Source organism: Rhea pennata, chromosome 12 (genome assembly GCF_028389875.1).
Source record: "Rhea pennata isolate bPtePen1 chromosome 12, bPtePen1.pri, whole genome shotgun sequence".
Classification (NCBI taxonomy): Eukaryota; Metazoa; Chordata; class Aves; order Rheiformes; family Rheidae; genus Rhea; species Rhea pennata.
In genome coordinates, this window is record NC_084674.1 from 16,515,860 (window position 1) to 16,524,999 (window position 9,140).

Here is a 9,140-nt window from a genome sequence, read left to right on the forward strand (position 1 = left end):
AGTTAGAGTTTATCTGCTGTTATTTAATAATGCAAAGTTAATATGAAAGGTGCCTAACAACTATTAACTAAGAAGCAGTATATCTTCCCAAATTAAACAAGATTAGCAGAACGATTGAATGAAATTAAAAAGTGATTCATCTTAATTTCATAAAAAGTAAATGCTTAACTGTCTGTGTATACGTACTCAATACTTAAAACACTTGCTGCTGGGAATATCTTAATTTTGCTTGCATTTCTAATTGCTTCATTTTGGTATATTTCTGAAACCTGTTATGCTATGCGTAGTCACTGATGTAATTCCTGAAAAGTTTTCAAAAACAGACTTTAATTTTGGACTCCTTTTTAACAGTATTCTAAACAAATTAGCCACCTTTTGCCAGCTATTTGGGTTGCTTCTTAAGCATATCTTAACAGGAGGAATGTGTGCAATATATTTCACCTCAGTTTTGTCTGATACCATTAAAAAATGTTAAGATGCAATATCTGGCTTTCACTTCACGTTAGACAAGTTGCAGTATCTTTAATCTGGTAGTCTATTTATTTTTATCTATTCCGGATATGGACACACAGTTAGGTTTTTGTGTGTGGTTTTTTTGTTGCTTTCTAAGTGCATTATGCATTTTTAGTGAGGTCTGAGTTTTACCAGTTTTGTGGATGCACGAGTTATTACCCGTTTGCATGTTCTTTCTATATGAAGGCTATAGGAAGGGGGGCTTCAGGAGAAAATTCTGGAAATCTAGAATGAGAATAATTTTAAGTCGATAAATATAGATACTGCATCATTAACATTTTTAGTATGGTATGGATTTTATAGCACCTATGTATGTTTGCAAATATTAAGTTATTGCATAAATGTTTAAGAATGAGCATTTTTCATCCAAAATTTTGTATGTTTGCAAATATATTTTTGTAATAAAACTTCAAAACAAATGTTTCAGCACCTCCTAAAATCTCCCAATGTTTACTTTTATTTCTAGAGGTAGTAGCCTGCTAGAAGTTCAAATTTCATTCAGGGCTAATATCTTGCGGATGAGAAACTCAATCTCCTCAGTTAATATTAGGGGCAAAATATATATATTATGCTTATTCTCTAAAGAAAACACTGCATGCTCACTTTAAGGATGGTTGAGAAGAATGTCTGTCACTTGTAACAGCTTCTGGCTATCCTCTGTAATTCCCGTAGGAAGATTTGCATTTTGAATTTGATAAACTGACTAATTTCCTTTTACTTTTAAGAAATATAGCTTCAAGTTCACCATTTTATAAGTACAACTGTAACTATTTTTAGTGCCTTTCATTAACACTTTTATTTGTTGTGATATCCACTCTCACCCACCTAGTACATTAGATATGATACTCAATGATTCTAGTGTTGGTCTTTGATCATAGTCTGGAAACTTGAGTTTACTGTTTTCTTATCATGTCTGATTGCTATCATGCCACTCTTCTGTTGAAACTTCATGAAGTTTCAATAGGGAGACTGAGAGAGGGAAAACCAAAGCAGAAGTTCTGGTTTTAGATAACTGACCTACTACTTTAGGAGGGTAAACTTCAGTTAATAGAACTGTAGTTGAAATATGACCATTAATTGCAAAGCTTGTCCTCATCAGTTATACAGCAAACAGGTTTTTACTTCTGTTTAGAATCTTTTTTCATATGAGGCTCCTGAACAAGTTCAAAAGCATTGGAAAAGACGGCAGTGAGGAGATCCTTCTTATCATTCGCTGCTTTTCTTCAAAGAATGCTTTTAATAAAAGTAAAAGGCAAAGGACTGATGCTTAGAAAATTACTGAGAAGTGAGTGAGGAAAGGAAGAGCATAAGTGAAAGTAAATGTGAAATAATGTTGTAAAGAGGCAAGTATCACTTGTGAAGATGTTTCTTGAAGCACAGAACAGTTTAAATGCAAGTGACAGCTTTGTTTCTGTACTGCTGTATCTTCTTTAGGTATTTCTAAAGTTCAAATGAGGCTTGCCTCAAAGAATCCAAAATTATTTCAGACTGTATTCATAACATTCATTCAATGTTTCCTTAGTCCAGTCCTTTAGGTAGTACTATATAATTTGCCAGGTCTGCTGTGGTGCTTTTAGCCTCCAGGTATCCTGAAGCAGCATAATGGAGTGGCCTGACTCATAGCAGTATCTAATTGTATCTTTGCTTTATGGCCTCACATTACAGTTTAAAAATTCTTGCCTAGAACAAGACTCCTCATACTTAACTGCCCTTTTTCTTTCTTTTTTAAATAAAACTTTAAAAATTTCTGTCATAACCAATTCTTTAAAATTCAAGAAGCAGCATTTTACAAAATCAACTTTAGGAAATATAACCACAAAGGAATAAGCTTCCCTTATAGGCTGACTGAAGTGAAAGCAATTGCCCTTCAGCTTTGCTTAGAAGCATGCAAGTATGTGGTGCAAATGCACAACTTGTGTTTCTCTTTTCCTTATTTATAAGTCAAGAAGCTTTAAGAGTATCTACCAGAACAAAGATCTCCCGGACTGTCTCATGTATGCAGAGCTCTACTCCATACTTAATTTAGATAGCCTATGGCTTGTACATCCTGCTTTACTGCTTTTTACCTGCTTTTTATAAGAAGGATAGGAAAGGTGTAGCAGGTTATCTAGTCTGACTCTTTTTCTAATGTAGATTGAGTTTTATAAGTAATGCCAAGTGTGTTGTCTAGTTCACTTCTTAAACATCAAATTCTGCTCTCTGTGGACACAGTTTTTCCATCTAACAAAGTCACTGTAAAGGAGGCTTATGGTATTTAACAAAAGAATTGAGATACAGAAGTTAAATAAGTTTACAGGATTCAGGTATTTATGGAATCTGTTGGGGTTTACAGCAAGCCCCACTCCTGGTGTAATCTCTAAGATGGAGGATACAAGGCTTCCATTATAAAGAAAGACCTTGGCTTTTGGATGATTAAGAAATGTTTCTGCCACAACAGATACCCTTACTGAAACCCTGAGGGTAGCTTAGACACATGTAGTACACTTAACGAGGAACTAGGAATAAATGTAAATAGTGCTCTGCAAGTCAGAGGCCAATTCTATAAACAAAATTGATAGGGGAAACAGATGCATGTGAAAGTAATATAGGTGCATATTGCACATACTGACTAAGCCTGGGCACGTGATGTAACTCAATCCAGCTTTTTAGATAGGAAAGATGGCTTGATTTTTACTTCTACACCTGTTCCAGTAAAGAACTTCTCATTGTATTTGTTGCTATTCTTTATGGCACAGAAATCAGAGATGGTGTTTTACTCTGTGAACCCTTCAAAATTGTTAGCAGCTAAGTAATGTTATGATGAAGACCAGCTGAACAGTCTGTTTTTTGTAAACCTGCAGTCACCGTTCTGCACATGTGGAGGGGTATGCTGGTGGTGCGTAATGGTTTGTGTAACTAGAGAATGCTTTGTCATAAATCCATCTCCTCTGCTCCTGACAGGTGTGTGTGTGTGTACACGTGTGTATGTATGTGCGTACGTATATATACATGCACACAGGCATATATACAGATAATGTGAAGAAATATGGGACAAGTGAAAATTCAGTCTGATTATGAACTACCACAAACAAAATTTTCATTAAATAATATTAGTGATAACAATTGGGCAAACTAAATCCAAACACTCTCAAATCCTGCCATTTTAGCAATATAAACTTCCATTTAATCTTGTAATTTTGTTGGATCTCTAGCAGAAATGCTTCCCTGAATTGCCTCAAACAGGTGCAGTGTGAGCAATTACCAAACCTAATCATAGTGAATGTAAGAGAAACTTTCTTTTTAATGATAGCCTATATGCTAGATGAAGTCTTTTATATAAACTTTTAATAAGTCTATTTGGTTTAATCTAAAAATGTTTTCACCTGTCATAAAATTGCCATAATGCATTCTGGATTGTTTTTTCCATAAAGCATTTTTTTTTTTTAGTAAAGGCAATATAAAAATTACAATGACTCTTAAAACAATTTTTATCCATCATTTCTTTGGCTGCCTGTAAACTAAAAATGGTTTGCTCAACTCTGATATTTTCCATAATTTTTCTTCAGAATAATTTTTCAACTGTTTCTGAGGAAAAGTTTACAGTTGAGTAAAACTATTAATGTATTCTGCATGTATACATCTTTTGCTTGTATCTTGCTCTTCTGGATTTCAAAGGTGAATTGATTTCTTTGTCTTTGGATAATTTTGGTCAGGTGCTGCATGAGAATTTTGCGTTTTCCAGGTTGCTGGTTATAGCTTGGGTAGCAGAGATAATGGCTGTCCCATAGAAACTAAAGGATGCGTTTATAAGTCTTTTCCTGCTTCAATGGGATCTGCAATGCCAATCATCATTTTACAGCCTGCTCAATATTCTTTTCTCAGAATGCGCACCATACATGAGTGTGCGCTTGCATTAAACTAAACCTCCTTGCCATTGCTGGTGAAAGAATTTGTGAGGTGTGAGAGGATGGACTGACTCTCTGGACAAGCTGCAGCACCAAGGTTGGTTTGGGAAAATACTGTATCACCAAACGCTAGACTACAATGATTGGAATTCCACCTTAGGATTTTTCTTCTCTTCTTCCTTCCTTTCTTTGTTTTTACCCTGCAAATGAAGTGAAACCCCTCATATTATCCAGAGGTGTTCAGGATTGGCTAGGCTACAGTCCATCCTAGAGCTGACTGACAGACTGCAGTACAGTTTAGAATCTGTACAGTGCTTAAGCTGCAATTGCACAGCCCAGTAGTCTCCCCTCATGCCTTCACTCACTTTCTTTGCTTATTATTGTTTGGATTTGTAGATGATGAGCTAATCTACTTTAGTCAATTCTTATCCTGAGACTTTGATTTTGGGAATTTCTTTTGGGAACAATATTTAAAGCAAAATTGGGCATGTAGCTCTGTAGGACCTAAATGGCTGAATTTTAGCAGTGCTGAGTATATGGAGCTCCTACTCTGGTAAACAGAGTTGCATATACTTATGTCAGCAATGCATTTTTGCAGTATCTCAGCAAATGACAGCCATAGCTCAGTTTCCATGGTTCTGCTGCACATAATGGCCTGACTGTGAAATGTGATGAAGGAGGGGGATGGAAAAATTCATTTGACCTGCATATGTATTTAAGAAGCTATCTAGTAGCTTATACTGAAGCTAATGAGATGTGATGGTATATACCAATGAAAGACTTTTTGTCCATATGTTTGTATCCTTGTTTTAATCATACTGTGCATGGTTTCAGAGGCAAATTCAAGAATGCGGAAGAACTGTTGACTGTTGTACACAATGTATATCATGACTTTAGCCATTACTTTACAGTCCATCACACTTAGTCAAAGTTGCAGAAATAACATGCTACTTCAGTAGATCAAAGTGAAAGAACTGACACAAGGTGGAATTTCATCCAGTGTGTGCTTGAGCTGCTGTTTTAACAACACAATACCATGAATAAGTACTCAGTGATGCAGCACAAGGATTCAGGGAAAGGAGGGTGAGTTGTGGGCAGTAATCTCTCTATGACATTATCTGAGTTAAGTCTATCTTAAAGAAAGCCTTTGTTCCATCCAGATAACAATGGAGAAAACAAAGTTAGTTGTGAGCCATAGTAATACTGGTCTTATCCAGATCATCCCCCTTATTTTCTTACAGGAGGGGAAAAAAAGAGCACACCATATGTCCAGCCTGAGGAGGCAGTTGATAAGATTGTTATTGCTGCAGTACACATAAGAGCCAATTTCTCAGGGAACCATTCTTACAATGAAAATTCAAGAGCATGAATTCACAGTAGCCACAAACCTGATCACAGGCCTTACCCTTCAGGCAAAGGGTGAAAACAGCCTGGATCAATGAGGCCAAATTTGCAGCCATGATCTAGTCAAATGCTAAGAGCTGGGAGCAAAGAGAAAGGGTGTTGACTATGGAGCAGGAGTGACTGAATCCTATTTCAGTTAAGCATGTGTCACTGTCACAGCTAATGCTGTAAGAAACAATAACAGTCTGGCAACATTTTACATTTTAATTACACTGCGTGTACATAAACCATAGAGTAAATTAATCTGTTAGAAGCAAAAATTGAATGTAGAAATGGCTTATTATTTTCATGATACCTGGTTTTATCATGATATTTTTCTATGATGTTTACAGATGCTCTGAGCTAGCTGAAGGACAAGGTACTTGGATCTTAGGAATAAGCTTTTTGTCTCCTCATGCAAATGTCCAGTTCCTGGGGAACTTAACATCTGCAGCTGAAACTGGAAGGTTGGACAGCCAATTTCTCATAATGTGTCTTCAGTTGCCACTTAATATTATGGAGGTTTGCACCACAGCCATTTTTTCATTTACATCTTTTTTTTTCTTCTCCTCACCCTTCCCCTTTCTGAAGGCAGTTGATTTACTTGGCCCTATTTGAGGCATCTCCTTCTAAACCATAGTTTCATGTAGAACAGTCTATCCTGCCCCACCTTGCTCAAGTGGTCTAATGTTAACACACGCCTATGACATGATGATTGAGCCAGATATAAACATCCATCTAAACAACAGTGTTAGTGTGTTGGAGTTTTTTCTGTTGTTTTGTTTTTTGGGGGGACCATTCACTTCCCTAAGACAGCAACTTTCTAATAGCTGCTCTCAATCAGTAAGCCTGGAGCAGAGCTCAGACTAATAAATACTACTGTGCTAATAACTTAGTTTTGTGTCTTTTACCTTGCCTACATCAAGTAGGAGATGCCAGCAAAGCATATCTGTAGAGCACACAAGATAGTGCTGAGGACCCAATACTAGCTCTGTACCTGTTCTGGAGTTCTACTTGAGTAAGCCAGTCTATCCTGTTAGCCTGAATACTCATTATTGGCTGGGGTATGATAACCGCATTCTCAAAGAGTGAATCTTCAGCTTTATCTTTGTTTGAAAGGAATCCAGTTTGAGCTCAGAGACTGCTCTATAGTGCAAACCAAAGTGCAGTAAGCAAGGATGATCAGGTTTGCTCCAGAAGTGCACTCCTGGCACAAGTTAATTTAGACTTATCTTCTGACTGTGCAGCCAAAATATAGTCAGTTGTGGTGATAACTAGAGAGAGGCTAAGAAATAGTGACAAGAATGTAAGAAAGTAAAGAGGAGAAGAGGGAAAGCTGTATAACCTTCACTCTCTAATGACATTAGACTGTTTTGACTATAGCAAGTACAACATTCAGTTAGGGGTCTTTAATGGAGGATACTGAGAACCTAAAGGTCAAATTTACTGCTATTTCTCCAATAGTTAAGGTAGGTTTTACAATCTGAAAAGAGGGGGAGGGGTTTCATAGTTCTCTTGCAGATCTTACTATAAGTGCTTAGAATTTTCCTAGTCTTCTTTGTGACTCTATCCCCTTGGGTATCATAGCTTCAAGAGGAAGTAGACTACAAATAAGTCAATTACTGCTCAACCAAAAGTTCAAAGCCTTCAGTACATCTGGCAGTCCTTTTTCTGTTTCCTCAGCTAGGATTTCTTTGGTATGATCTCCTATGCAATAGACATTAACTATCAAGTATTACTTCATTATAAACTGCTGTATCAACGTAACATGTTATAAGTCATGTGCTGTTATGTTCCTTCAAACACTAACAGATCTGCACAGTAACCCTTACGGGGTTACAGAGTGGCTGTCTGCTTTTATGGGGCTTTGTTCATGTCACTGACATTACAGTCTGCTTTAGAGTTCCTAAATTCAAACGAAGGTTTATGGCATTCTCATCAGGCTCTCTGAACATCCCAATGTCATTGTCTGTATCATTTCAAATAGTATCATTAAAATCAAAGGATGTGGGTAACTGGTTCTGCAAGAATAAAATAAAGTAATTGGCCTAATTGTTTTAATGTAGAATATAGCATTTGTAGCAACTTTTGCTTAATGCTCTCTAAAATGAGCTCCATGCTTTGCTTCTTCCAGGTTTGTTTGTTCAGCTCCATTTTTTTCCCCTCTTTTTCTGGGATATAGGCTATTTCTAGCACAGTCCTGGGATTCTTATACAAGAAGAAAAGGATTTTGAAAAAGACAACTGATAGAACAGGATAAGAAAATAGTTAAGCTAGCAGAGTGCTATCAGCTTGTATTTCTTCCAGCAGAATGATTGCTTTATAGAAGGAAGTTTATCTTCCCTTATTAAGAATTGCACTTTGTTACTTTTTAGCTGCACTTTGCCACATGAGCCTGGCTACTTTACAAATACTAGTACTCTTGTTTTTGCAGCCCAGGCTCTTTATCCCCCCTTTTTTCTTTTTCTTTTTTTCTTATTTTTTTTTAATACTGATGCATGCCATTTACATTATCTTCTGAAGTGACACGATGATAGCACTAGTTCACTATATGTAATAGTTCACATTAAAATATGCTTTAAATGTATTAATACTTACAGAATCGAGGACATACTTCTAGCAGATAGGACATGGAAGTACATGGAACGTGCTGTGAAAGAGGACCAGACTTAATGAGCAAAACTGGAAGTATGTGTGTGGGGGGGTGTGTTATTTGTTTTTCTGTTAAGCATTTTTCCCTCTAGATACTGATTTCCACTATAAACTAGAGCTTTCTAGAATTGAGCTATTTAACTTCACATGTTAAGTGTGTAGGTGGAATGACTTTCATGTCAGAGCTTTCAAAACTGCTGGAGGAAATATTTTCTGTTTTATGATGACTGGTAGTTTTATGATGATTGGTCGTGCTTTCAAACAAAGCATCTCTGTATTTCTCAAGGGCGGAGTTCTGGGTTTTGTTTTTAATATATGTAACAGAAGCCTGAATCCTTTCTTGAGGGGAAGTCACATGTGGCAGCTTTGTTCCTCTGTGCCCTCGGGAAAGGCGGCAGCACAGCTGCTGTACGCTTGGTGCTGCGACACTTCTCTCGTGTGGAGATCCGGCTGGCGCTGGAAGCGCGGGCTCCGCAGCGCCCCCCACCCCCACCCGGCCCCGAGCCCCCCCCACGCGCGGTGGAAACCCGTGAATGCGAGGCCTGTAGGCGGAGAGGGGCCGTTCCCTCCGCCCCGCTGGGGCAGCGAGGACCCGCGGCCGCGGGGCGGCCGTTACCTGCCTGCCGCGGCGCCTCCTCCTCCCCTCCCCTCCGCGCGGGGCGGGGCGGGGCGGGGCGCTGCCGCGGCGCCTGCGCGGGGCGGCGGCCT

The 9,140-nt window shown here is 38.1% G+C and overlaps 1 long non-coding RNA gene across 1 annotated transcript in view; it reads right to left on the reverse strand.

Annotated features, from left to right (window-relative positions):
• The window catches only part of LOC134145869 (uncharacterized), a 38,498-nt gene extending 29,404 nt beyond the window's left edge, over positions 1-9,094 (reverse strand). Inside the window, exons 1-2 of the long non-coding RNA XR_009959703.1 lie at positions 9,049-9,094; positions 8,379-8,430 (exon numbers count right to left, since the gene is read on the reverse strand). This is a non-coding gene — a long non-coding RNA (uncharacterized LOC134145869). The remainder of the gene's footprint in view (positions 1-8,378; positions 8,431-9,048) is intronic.
• Positions 9,095-9,140: the final 46 nt, after the last annotated feature.